The following is a 13,456-nucleotide window of genomic DNA, read 5'->3' on the forward strand; positions in this document are numbered from 1 at the left end:
CTTGGATGCAATTCATTTAAAGAAACCAGGTGTTTGTGCACTACCCCAATGCCAATTCAAGGCTGCAAATCTTTTCCCTCATTACATGTTCTGTTTATGCCATGTTGAGCACCACTTTCCTCACGAGAAAAAACTGAGGAAAAGTAGGAATTGAGGAGTTCTGCCCTTTCTTCATCTCCTGTTACAATTTCACTTTCCGGTCCCCACAATGGGCTTATCTTGTCCTTGTTCTTCCTCTGTACGTAGGAAAAGAACCCTTTTTTTGTTGTGTTTAGCATCTCTCGACAGCCTAAGTTCATACTGAGCTTTAGCTTTCCTAATACTCTCCCTACAAGCACTAGTTATTTGTTTATATTCCTCTTTGGTTATAAGGCCCTCCTTCCACTTTCTAAATGAGTTTTTTTATTTCTCAACTCTTTAAAAAGCTGTTTATGAAGCCACCATGGCCTCCTTAGACTCTTCCCATTTTTCCTTCTCAAAGGTATGGTTTCTGATTGCGCTTTCAGTATTTCATTTTTAAGAAACTCCCACCCTTCTTGAACTCCCTTCTCCTTCAGTATTTCTGACCATGGGATTCTACCCAGCATAAGTTTAAGTTAGTTAAAATTTGCTCTTTTAAAGTCCAGCCTGTATCTCTGACTACGTACAGGTTTTCCTTTTCCCAAGATTGTAAATTCCAAGATTACATGGTCACTGCTACCCAGGGTGCCCACTACTTTAACCTCATCAACCAGTTCTTCCCTGTTGGTGAGAATCAAATCTAAGATAGCAGATCCTCTTGTTTCCCTGTCCACTTTCTGGAGTAGGAAGTTGTCAGCAAGAGAAGTCAGGAATTTATTGGATCTTGCATTCTTATCAGCGTTGGACTTCCAACAGATATCCGGGTAATTAAAATCTCCCATGACCACCATTCCCGTCTCTTTGAGAACTTTGTGATCTGTTCTAGGAGCGTCCCATCCAAGTCCTCTGCCTGGTTTGGTGGTTGATAGCCGACCCCCACCATTATATTACTATTATTTCTTATTCCTTTTATGTTTACCCATGCTCAGATTCATGTACTTCTTCACAAGTGTACACATAATTGATATACAGTGCTACCCCTCCCCCTTCCTTATCTGGCTATCCCTTTTAAACAAGTTGTACAGCTCAATCTTAATATTCCAATCATGAGTGACATCCCACCAAGTTTCAGTTATGCCTATTAGGTCAAAATCCCCTTCCTGTATTAGGGCTTCGAGTTCTTCCTGCTTGTTTCCCATACTCTGCGCATTAGTGTACAGATATCGGAATCCGTGGTTTATGTGCCCCGTGGTTTTCGTTACTGTACTTACCTGTGAGTTTATGTTTCTTTGCATACATGCCACTCCCTGCAAATCTTTATTATTCTCGTCTCCAGGTATTATCAGCATACAAGGCTTTAAATTGTTGTCTCGCTCCCCCATAGGATTTAGTTTAAAGCCCTCTTGATCAGGTTTGCAAGGCTCTCACCAAACACATTGTTTCCCACTCTCGTGAGGTGTAAACCATCCCTCGACAGAAGAGCTTCTTCTCGAAAGCGTAAGCCATGGTCCAGAAATCCAAACCTTTCTTGACAACACCACCTATGCAGCCAGTCATTAATTGGCAGTATTCGTCTTTCCCTTCCTAAGCCATGACCTTCAACAGGCAGAACTGATGAAAATACAACCTGCGCCCCCAAGTCCTTCACCTTCTCACCCATAGCCATGTAGTCTCTTTTAATACGTTCTGGGCTGTGCCAGGCAATATCATTTGTTCCCACACGAACAAGTAGGAAAGGGTAATAATCTGTGGGCTTGATGAGTCTTCCTACCCTTTCTGTCACATCCTGGATGTGTGCACCCGGTAAACAGCAGACCTCTTGGGACAACAAGTCAGGTCGGCATACTTTAGACTCTACCCCTCTCAGGAGGGAATCCCCAATTACGAGAACACACCTCTTCCTTAATTGTGGGGCGGAAGATCGCATCCTCTCATGTGCAGGAGCCTGAGGAATTTCTTTCATGCTTTGGGGGGATAGCCCTTGTTCCAGTGGTCCAGAATCAGTATCTATTGGGAGATCCTGGAACCGACTGCTGAGCAAGAGAGGATCAGGATGTGCCCTGATTTTCCTACTCCTGTGGGCCACATTCTTCCATGTATCCTCCTCCTGTGTTGTTTGTACCTCCATTTGGTCAGATTCCTTATTCTCCTGCTCCTATTGCTCGCTAAAGAGAGCTTCATGAGTTCTGTCCATGAACTCTTCACCTTGCTTTAAAAAATGGAGTGTGGACAAGTGTGCCTCAAGACCCTTTATCTTCTCCTCCAGCAGGGCTACCAACTTACACTTGCTGCAAGTGTAATTAATGTAACCCTCAGGTAAAAAGACAAACATGCCACAGACCTTGCATGTTACTGCCTCAGCTCCCTCACTAACCACAATGTTGTGATCCATTTCTGATGGAGGCTTGAGAAACACCATTATTGACCAAAGGGTCAATCTGGAATCTGCCTGTATATTGCTGGAGATCCAAAGGAGAGACAGGACCACATCTGTCCCCTTTTACTTGTATGTCAGAATTAGGGTACACATTCAGGTTTGTGCTCTTAGGTTCATACAGCAGAGATGGGTATGCTCCAAACAATACATATTTATTAACAAGGAGATACAGGGCTGGAGCAACTGGTTTCAGAATAAGCAAACTCATGCAGTCTGTATTTCTACCCCACAAACAGTACTAACTAAGCAGGGACTCCACCCCATGAGACTAAACTAACTCCCAAAAAATAACGGGAGAAGCAGACCATTCCATTGTAATGTATACAATAGATATACCACAGTGGTGCTGTTCCTGGTGGCCTGCACTTGAAAGTGACAGTAACTCTCTGGAAAACCAAAATGTCCCAGGACCAAACTAGACATTATGGAGTCCATGGGTCCAACCTAAGGGCAATGCTATCTTAGAGCTGAACTCAGGCCTTTTAAAAATACTGCAAGGGCCTGATCCTGATCAAGCCCAAAATGTGGTGGGACCAGGCACTCTTGTCCCCCACTCCACAACCATGGTCTAGTTTGGCCCCCAGGTTATGTATGGAAAAGATCTTCGTAGGGCAAGGGAAATCTTCTACCTTAGTCTGTGAGCCACAGCTGCCCACACACTGCTAGGTTAGATGGATTAGTGGATAGATCCAATATAAGGCAACTTCATGTGTTCATGTATACCTCCACTTATTATAACCTGTACCCAATTTTGTGGCTGAGAACAAATTAGTAGGATAGGCATCATAACTGAGATTACAGAAGCATTCTCAAATGCTCTGCTTATGCAGCACCATAGCAATTGATGTGAAGTGTAAATAGTAAATGTTTAATCATTTTATAACTGGCTGAAATAGAGACAGAACCATGGAAGAGCATTTGAGAGCTACTTGTAATTTCACAATCATTCCTACCACTTAAAGGCCATTAATAAATATATTCAATGAAACTTCTGCTTTAATGTCAGAACTGGTGATTTCCCCCCTTTCAGTTTAGTGCGTGTGTGCATGTGGTGATTGCAAATATCTGTAAAACTCCTTGGCTGAGAGTCATGGATCAGTTTCCACCATAAAAACTAATAGATTTTAATGAGTGCTTGTTTCATGCACATAGCTGTTGTCAAACGGGCACGTCATCATACAACAACCTTCCAGCTCTTTCTCTTGAGGTTCATCAAAGGCGGCTGGACACTTAATTTATTACAAAGTAGGGTGCCACAGACAGCAGTGAGAAGGAGAAAATAGGACTCTCCAAGCCAAGAGCCGAAAGGCAAAACAACAACAACTGAATTTGCTATTTGGCTGAGTTACACATCAGCTATACACATGTCCAGATGGTTCATGTTAACAACATTTCAGTTGGAGGGCTTTACAGTATTAGCCAAAACTGACCTACACACTCACAGCAAAAAAAGAAACTGACATTTCATCTCCCTGTCTCTCCTTGCCAACTCTTCTTCTGATATCAAAGCTGACTGCAGCAACTTTTCCCTTGTGTGCAAATGTTTAGAGTCCTTTCACATTTAGATCAAGTGTCTAAACGGGAAAAAATTAAAATAAAATAACAAGGCCAAGGGAGCAGTAAAGTGTGTCATTTTAATTAATTTATCAGCTGGGAGCAAAGGATTTCAACAAAGAAATTTCATGATGTCAGATTTATAATATTCAGACAGTGATATTGACATTCCCCCTCCTCCATTTTTGCATTGTTTTCTATTGAACAAACACAATTCTTTCTTTACCTCCACATCCTTTGTTTCTTGTAGCTGACTGCTAGACAGTCACATACCTGGGTCGCCAAAGAGTGGCGCACAGACCTTTGAAAAGTACATTATAGTTCCAGTTCCACTGAGAGCCAGGGGGTGTATCCCATAAAGGTAAAGGTCCCCTGTGCAAACACTGGGTCATTCCTGACCCATGGGGTGATGTCACATCCCGATGTTTACTAGGCAGACTTTTTGTTTATGGGGTGGTTTGCCAGTGCCTTCCCCAGTCATCTTCCCTTTACCCCCAGCAAGCTGGGTACTCATTTGACTGACCTCAGAAGGATGGAAGGCTGAGTCAACCTTGAGCCAGCTACCTAAAACCAACTTCCGTTGGGATCGAACTCAGGTCGTGAGCAGAGCTTGAACTGCAGTACTGCAGCTTACCACTCTGTGCATTACAGAGACTTGGTGGGATGATTCCCATGACTGGAATATAGTAGTGGATGGATATGAGTTGTTCAAGAAAAACCGAAAAGGTCGAGGAAAAACCACGGTGAGGAGGTGGATGCAGCCCTCCTTGACCAGTTTGACAGGGTATCCAAACAACAAAAACTGGTAGTTATGGGTGATTTCAACTCCCCTGGTGTGCGCTGGAAGACAAACTCTGCAATGTGACCCCAGTCACGCACGTTCCTCACCTGCCTGGCCAACAACTTCCTTCATCAAATGGTGGAGGGGCTCAGCCATACTTAATATTGACCAACAGGCAAGAGATGGTAGATGAGGTGATGGTGGTGGAGACTTTAGGGGGAAGTGACCATGTCCTCCTAGAATTCCTTTTGCTATGGGGGACCAAGGAAGTTCATAGCCACACATGTCTGTTAGATTTTGGTAGGGCTGATTTTAGCAAACTCAGAGGCATGATGAGAATCATTCCATGGATAAGACTGGTGGAAGGGAAAGGAACAAGTGAAGGGTGGGCTCTCCTAAAACAAGAGCACTTTCAAGCTCAAGCCCTCACTATTCCAACAAGAAGGAAACATGGTCGAGGATCCAAGAAGCCAATGTAAATGAACAAAGAACTCCATGATGAGTTAAGGGAGAAAAAGGAAATGTTCAAGAAATGGAGGCAAAGACATACCTCTAAAGAAGAGTATCTGTGGGTTGCTAGGCACTGTAGGTCAGCCATCAGGGAGGCCAAAGCTCACAGTGAGCTAATGCTGGCCAGAGAGGCTTGCTACAACAAGTACAGTTTCTTTAGATATGTGAAGAGCAAACATAAGGGGAAAGAGGCCGTAGGGCCACTGTTGGGTGAAAATGGTGAAACTCTGAAAGAAGACAGAGAGAAAGCAATGTTTTCGCCCTGAAAAAGAGAACAGGCTCATGTAGATATGATAGTAGGCAAGCCACAGCATCTGGGCTGCTGGTTGACATGGACAGGGAGGTAGTTGAGAAGCACCTGATTGCATTGGATGTGTATAAATCCCCTAGACCAGATGGTATGCACCCAAGAGTGCTCAAAGAACTTTCTAGAGAGCTTGCAGAGCCTTTGTCCATCATCTTCTAGACCTCTTGGAAAATGGGAGATGTGCCATGGAGGAGGGTGAACGTTATCCATAATGTTATGTGGGGGGGGGAAGCAGATTCTGTGTGTGTGTGGGAGAAGCAGTTTCTGTGGTTGGGGGGGAAGCCAAAGGGAGGCTGTTGCCTGTTCTGCCGGGGGGGTGCCCGCTCGCCTCTGCGGGAGTGTGTATTCTGCCTTTTTCTGCCTGTTGCCAACCTTGCCTGGAGTTGAGTCAGTGCGGCAGTACGGCGTGAGTGTCCCTCCACTTGGCACCCGCACTTCCTCCTCTTCCTTGGATCATTTGTTTGGGGTTGAGCCGAGAGCTGTACTGGTTTGGGGGGGGGGCTTTGCCTGTTCTGCCAGGGTGTTGCCCGCTCGCCTCTGCGGGAGTGTGCGTGCTGCCTTTTTTGCCCATTGCCACCCTCGCCTGGAGTTGAGTCAGTGCGGCATGAGTCTCCCTCTGCTCGGCACCCGCTCCTCCTCCTTTTCGTGAGCTGTGGCTCATGAAAGCTCATACCCTACCAGAAAATATTTTTGTTAGTCTTTAAGGTGCTACTGGACTCTCACCCTTTTCTACTACTGCAGACAGACTAACACGGCTACTCACTGTGAATTATCCTCCTCCTTGATTAGTTTGTTTGGGGTTGAGCTGAGCCGTACCGGTTTGAGGGGGGGTTGTTCTGCTGTGGGGGGGTCTTGATTGCCTCTGTGGAGTGTGATTTGGGGGGTTACCTGTCCTGGGGGGGCTGATTGCCTCTTTGCGAGTGAAATCTATCAATCCTGAAGATACACAATTTGCGCAGGTCGCACTTACACTAGTAGCGTTAAAAGATGAACTTTGGCTGTGTTGAAATGAAAAGATACGTACGTTACCCATGTTAGTTACGCTGTTTACTTACGCTTTGAGTGGGATGCACTTTCAGCGTAGTTACATCGGCTCTTAGAAGCCACCGACTGGCTTCTACTGTGTGTGTGTGTGGGGGGGGGAAGCCAAAGTGGGGGTGACCTGTCCTGATGGGGGGGCTTGATCTCCTCTTTGTGAGTGTGATTGTTGCTGTTTCACTGGTTGCCACCTTCACCTGGAGGTCAGTGTGGGTCAGTGAGTCTCTCTCTGGCTGCTCCAGAAACAATGGGAGGTTTTGCCTTGGATTTGCCGCTCTCTGATGCACATTAAGGATTGCCGGCTCCTCTACATTCCAATGGGTGGAGTGGGGGGAACCCCTTCCAGACCCCATAACTCGGGACCCCCTGACCCAATCTGCACCAAACTTGGGGGTTCTTGCAAGAAGCGTCCCCTCAAGGTACACTGAACGTTTGGGACCCCTACCTCCAAAAATGCCCCCTCAGAGCTGCGGAAAGCCACGAATGTGCTTAAATGGCATTATTCGGCCAAATTTATTCGCGAACGACGAGTTTCATGCCGAATTCCACGGATCCAAATAGGGGTTCAGACTTCGGCATTTCCCAAATAAAAACGGGCCAAATTTTGCCGAATCCGAATTTTACCGAATTCTTTTTTCAACAGCCCTACTCTCTCACAGGCCCTGACCTGGATGGCCCAGGCTAGCCTGATCTCGTCAGATCTCAGAAGCTAAGCAGGGTCAGCCCTGGTTAGTATTTGGATGGGAGACCACCAAGGAATACCAGGGTTGCTGTGCAGAGGAAGGCACTGGCAAACCACCTCTGTTCGTCTCTTGCCATGAAAACCCCCAAAAGGGGTTGCCATAAGTCGGCTGCGACTTGAAGGCACTTTACACACATTACACTCTCTCACAGACATAAGGGTTGCACAGCTTTTTTGCACCAGGTTGCCTCCTAAGCCCGGCGCAGGCATTCCTCTCAGGAATGCGCTGTTCAGCTCCTTCCATTTTTCCTTCTCATAGGAATGGCTTGTGTTTGCACCTTCAGTATTTCAGTTAAGTGCCATAAAGTTGTTTCTGACTCATGGCGACCCTATGAATCAATGTCCTCCAAAATGTTCTATCTTTGACAGCCTTGCTCAGGTCTTGCAAATTGAGGGCTGTGGCTTCCTTTATTGAGTCAATCAATCTCTTATTGGGTCTTCCTCTTTTCCTGCTGTCCTCAACTTTTCCTAGCATGACTGTCTTTTCTAGTGAAGTCTGGGGGTGTGCTTAAAAAAGGAATGTAGGTTGTATCTGTCATAGATGAGAGAAGATGGGGATCTATTTCATCTTAGGAAGGGGCTGATGTTTCTGGAAAAAGCTGGGCTGGGAAAACTCATCTTGCTAGATAGGCATGCCTTTCACAGCCAGGAGTGAATATGGTGGTTCTCTCTAGATGAGTTCTGGTAAGTCCAGGCTATCAGAGCCCAATACCCAGATTGATGAAGACCTTTAGACACACATGGGAGGGAGAAGTGAAAAGGAGCTGTTCTTTCCTTGTTCAAATGTCTGTGAGAGAGTAGGGCTGTTGAAAAAAAAATTCGGTAAAATTCGGATTCTGGGAGACTTGTAAAAATGGGATACGCCCCCATTTTCCATATGATTCCCCTGTTGAAAAGCCAACATTTCCAGTAATCATCACTATAGGTTTCCACAAACTGATGCCATTTTAATGCAAAAATCCATATGTCTGTGGACACAAAGATGAAGGGGGGAGGCCTTTATTTGGGTCCAGTTGGGGATGGCTAAAAAGGTATTATGGGTTTTACCAGTTCAATGTGCATAATTGCATATATATTCTAAATGATGCTATATGCTTACACTCTGCGAAAAGATACAGTAGTACCTCTAATTAAAAAAATCCCATTAAATATATTTGTGGATTTTTGACATCAATCTCTTTACATTAAACAAACAAAAGTACAGGTTGTCTTAGTTTTATTGTTATGGTCATAGACCAGCACAAAAATACAGGTTGTCAATTCACCAAGTTCCAAAATAGAATAAGTCAAACAAATGCTGTATTTTTGAACTTTACCTGGTGAATTGACAACCTGTATTTTGTTTGTTTAATGTAAAGAGATTGATTTCATAAATCCACAAATATATTTAATGGGATTTTTTATTAGAGGTAGTACTGTATCCTTTTGCATATTTGATATTTTTAGTACCTTAATTCCTCCTTGGTTCTATTGTTTATATTCTTATACTCAGCAACACAGACTTGGAAGTAAATAATTGATTTCACCAGAATTTACTTTCAAGTACGTTTGCAGCCCAAGTAAGAGAGATTGATTGTTTTATTTTAAAATGTTCTGCATCAATATCTTCTGCCACTGACATAATACCGCATCTCATCCCCTAGTGTCAGCGAGGGCATGCAGTCGAGCCCCAGATAGCAAGCTCCGTGTCCCCCCCCCCCACACACACACCTTTTGGTCCCGTGGGAAAGTCTCTTCAGTTTGGGAGAAAGGTGCTATGGCCAGATGCTCCGATGTCTCCATTTCAAAGTAGCCTTCCTATTGTAAATCTGCTCTGATCTCAAGGTGTGATTTTGCCGGAACCCTCTCTCTCTTGAAGTTTGGGAGAACAATGATGTTTTGCATTTCAAAGCCATTACGTGTAAACAATTCTAGTGTGTGCATCCTATAAAGCTGATCTGTAAAAGCCCCGTAGTCATTCTAACCTTAAGTTGTATAGACCACTGAACTCGTTTGCTTTCTTAATAAAACTTTTAAAAACTCTCTGCAACGTCTGGAGCGAAGTTTATTATTGCTGAGATGCAATGAGGTCCTGGAGTCTAACACCTATAACCTAAGCTGGCTGAGTCAGAGTACTGAGTTCCTATAAAATCTAAGTGATGGGAAAGAAAGGTGGGGAGATGAACCATCTGTTGCAGGAGGAAGATTTGGAGAGGAAGAAGAGTTGAACTGATTCATATATTTTACCTTGCAGTTCTTAGGAGAGAAGAAATTCAGAAGTACTAGTTAGATTGTCTTTATGTGCAAGTACATTTATGGCAGGCAAGGTGGGGCAGCCCACCCAACATGGCAGATTGAAAGGTGCCTCCCTCCCTTCCTTTGCTGCTGTAACATCTCATTCCTCATCTTGGCTAACACAATTTCTGAAGCAATTCTATCTATCTATCTATCTATCTATCTATCTATCTATCTATCTATCTATCTATCTATCTATCTATCTATCGTTTTATTTATTATTTCCATTTGTTACCCCACTCTTCCAGGCCAAAGCCAGGCTCAGAGCGGCTTACAGAATATAAAAGTCATATTAATCAATAAAAGCATTAAAACATTTTAAAATAGCCCAATAAATTATAATAATTATACTATTTTACCTACAATGGCAGAAGAACTCTGACCAGAGGCTCATAATTAGAAGCCTTAGACCCACATAGATATTATTACAGTCTAGGCATTTGGGTAGTGTACTGCTTCAAAGGAATTCTTAGTTGACCAATTAAGAAATAGTGAAGTAAGTAATAGGGAGGAATAGACAAAAAAGACATTTAGCACTGCAATAATGTGTCAAGTGCATAAATGCAAAGTTGGGTTAAAATCAAATTTTATTAACACAGTCAATCAGACCAGTAAAAAAAAGTTGGGTTAAGAAACGAACATTTTTTCCCAGATGTGGGCGTTATGTGGATGTTATTTGTTATGTGGACGTTATTTGTTCTCCTGCTTTCACCCCTCCTGTAGAATTCACTTTAGCAACAAACAGGCTATAGAGATGTTCTCCTCCCTTCCCTAACTCCTCCCTCTTTCCTTTTCTCTACATGCACATGTTCTAATTTGTGGTTCCAATAATGTATGTATGCCACTCCTTCAGTTTACAGAATTCACATCACTACACATCTGTTATAGGAGCCAAAACAGCCCCTTTACGACCATCTCAGGTATAGAAATGATACTGACCTTACCAAATTCTGGTATGTACATACTAGCTTTATATGGCCATTGAATATTTGAATGTTCCACTGATGCTTCACTGATATCCACCAATTTTTCTTCCAGAATGGTGCAAAAAGAGGGGCAAACCAATAGAAACACAAGAAGGTGTGCGTGTGTGTGTTAAGTGCCGTCAAGTCGCTTCCAACTCATGGCGACCCTATGAATGAAAATCCTCCAAAATGTCCTATCTTTGACAGCCTTGTTCAGATCTTGCAAATTGAAGGCTGTGGCTTCCTTTATCGAGTCAATCCATCTCTTGTTGGGTCTTCCTCTTTTCCTGCTGCCCTCAACTTTTCCTAGCATGACTGTCTTTTCCAGTGACTCTTGTCGTCTCATGACGTGACCAAAATACGACAGCCTCAGTTTAGTCATTTTAGCTTCTAGGGTCAGTTCAGGCTTGATTTGATCTTGATTTGTACAAGAAGGTACAAGGAGTGAAAGAGATAAAGTTTTCCTTTTCTCCTGTACTCATTGTCCTTTTCTGCTAAACTAATATTCTACATGTGTTCTCCATTTTCCTAGGTAGGCATGTGAGACATGACAGAAATCAACTGATGCACTTTACCAGAGTTACAAACAAACTGAGAGCAATATTTTCCCCACATGTAGCTTTAGGGGGAGCTACATTAGGTTAGGTTAGGTTAGGTTAGGTTAGATTAGATTGGATTGGATTAAGGGAACAGACCACTGAATGCTTCAAGTTTGTGAGGTTTGAGCCATGATTTACCATGATCTATCAGAATAGAAAGCACTGTGAAGATTTCAAATAGCTTGGATACTTGAAAGGGCTTCCTGCAGCACAGACATATTCTGGCGAAGCCCCATACTGAGTCACTAAGAAATGCATTGAAACAATCAAACCCTTACATCTCTAACCACAATGATGATCTAAGATGTAGAGATAAAAGAAGTGAAGAATGTAGCCCAGGGACTCGATTGGCAAACTTTCTCAAAAGGTATCTTACCAGTTTTCCACATAGTTGCTCTGTCATGAACTCTGGCTACTCTACTTGTGGCTACATTGTGCAGAACTAATCATTACTATTATTATTACTGCAAATATCATCTCTATTGTTCAAATAGCATGTTTTGAGGTGTCCATAGTCATTTGTAATAATTCAGCTAGGGTGCTGTGTTAGGCTGGTGTAGCAAATCCAAACAGGAACCAGAAGGGGCTTAAAAACGAACAAAATGTTATTCCTCTTTAAGCTCTATAAGCTTTCAAGGACTACACACCACTTCGTCAGGTTCTAAGGTCATTTTGGTTATTTTATTCCATTATGCCACTGTCGAGGAACTTCCTTCTCTTACTGGAGTTAGGTAGCCCATAACCCAAACAGTTCTCCAATGAATTTTCTGCAGTTTGTATTAGTTGGAAGGGAGGGAAGGTGGGGTAGGGAGGGAAGATGACAAAAGCTAAGCAGAGGCAGTTCTTGGAAGGGAGACCACTAAAGAAGACCCTGCAGAGGAAGGCAATGGCAAACCACCTCTGCTTAATCACTTGCCTTGAAAGCCCCTTTGCTGGTATCACCATAAGTTGGGAGCCAGTGTGGTCTAGTGTTTAAGAGTGGTGGATGGAGCAGTGGACTCTGTACTGGAGAGCCAGGTTTGATTCTCCAGTCCTCCACATGAGCAGCAGAAGCTAATCTGGTGAACCGAGTTGGTTTCCCCACTCCTCCACATGAAGCCAGCTGGGTGACCTTGGGCTAGTCACACACTCTCAGCCCCACCTACCTCACAGGGGAGGGGAAGGGAAGATGATTGTAAGCCGGTTTGATTCTTTCTTAAGTGGGAGAGAAAGTCTTCTTCTTCTTCTTGACTGTGACTTAGAATCATAGAATCATAGAATTGAAAGGGACCACCAGAGGTCATCTAGTCCAACCCCCTGCACAATGCAGTAAATTCACAACTACCTCCCCCCACACCTCCAGTGACCCCCTACTCCATGCCCAGAAGATGGCACACACAAAAACCCTCCAGGATCCCTGGCCAATCTGGCCTGGAGGAAAATTGCTTCCTGACACCAAAGTGGCGATCAGCATTACCTTGGGCATATAAGAAAGGGTCATGAGAGCCAAACACTTATGCAACCCTTCCTGCCCTCCCTCTCATGATCTGCCTAAGTTCCCAGAATCAGCATTGCTGACAGATAGCCATCTAGCCTCTGCTTAAAAACCTCCAAAGAAGGAGGGGGGCCCAACTCCCAATGAAGCCTCCCAGAGGAACCACTCTGTCAGGAACTTCTTACTAATGTTTAGCCAGAAACTCTTTTGATTTAATGTCAACCTGTTAGTTCTGGTCCAACCTTCTGGGGCAACAGAAACAACTCAGCACCATCCTCTATATGACAGCCCTTCAAATACTTGAAGATGGTTATCATATCACCTATCAGTTGTCTCCTCTCCAGGCTAAACATACCGAGCTCCTTTAACCTTTCCTCATAGGACTTGGTTTCCAGACCTCTCACCAACTTTGTTGCCTTCCTCTGGACACCTTCCAGCTTGTTTGCATCCTTCTTAAATTGTGATACCAAAATTGAACACAATACTCTAGATGAGGTCTAGCCAGAGCAGAATAAAATGATACCATCACTTTGCATGATCTGGACACTATACTTCTTTTGATAAAGCCCAAAATCATATTTGCCTTTTTAGCTACTGCATCACACTGCTGACTCATGTTCAGTGCTTGGTCTACTAAGATCCCAAGATCCTTTTCACTCATACTACTGCCAAGACAAGTATCCCCCATCCTATAATTATGCATTTGATTTTTCCT

This window comes from Euleptes europaea, chromosome 15 (assembly GCF_029931775.1).
Source record: "Euleptes europaea isolate rEulEur1 chromosome 15, rEulEur1.hap1, whole genome shotgun sequence".
Taxonomy (NCBI): Eukaryota; Metazoa; Chordata; class Lepidosauria; order Squamata; family Sphaerodactylidae; genus Euleptes; species Euleptes europaea.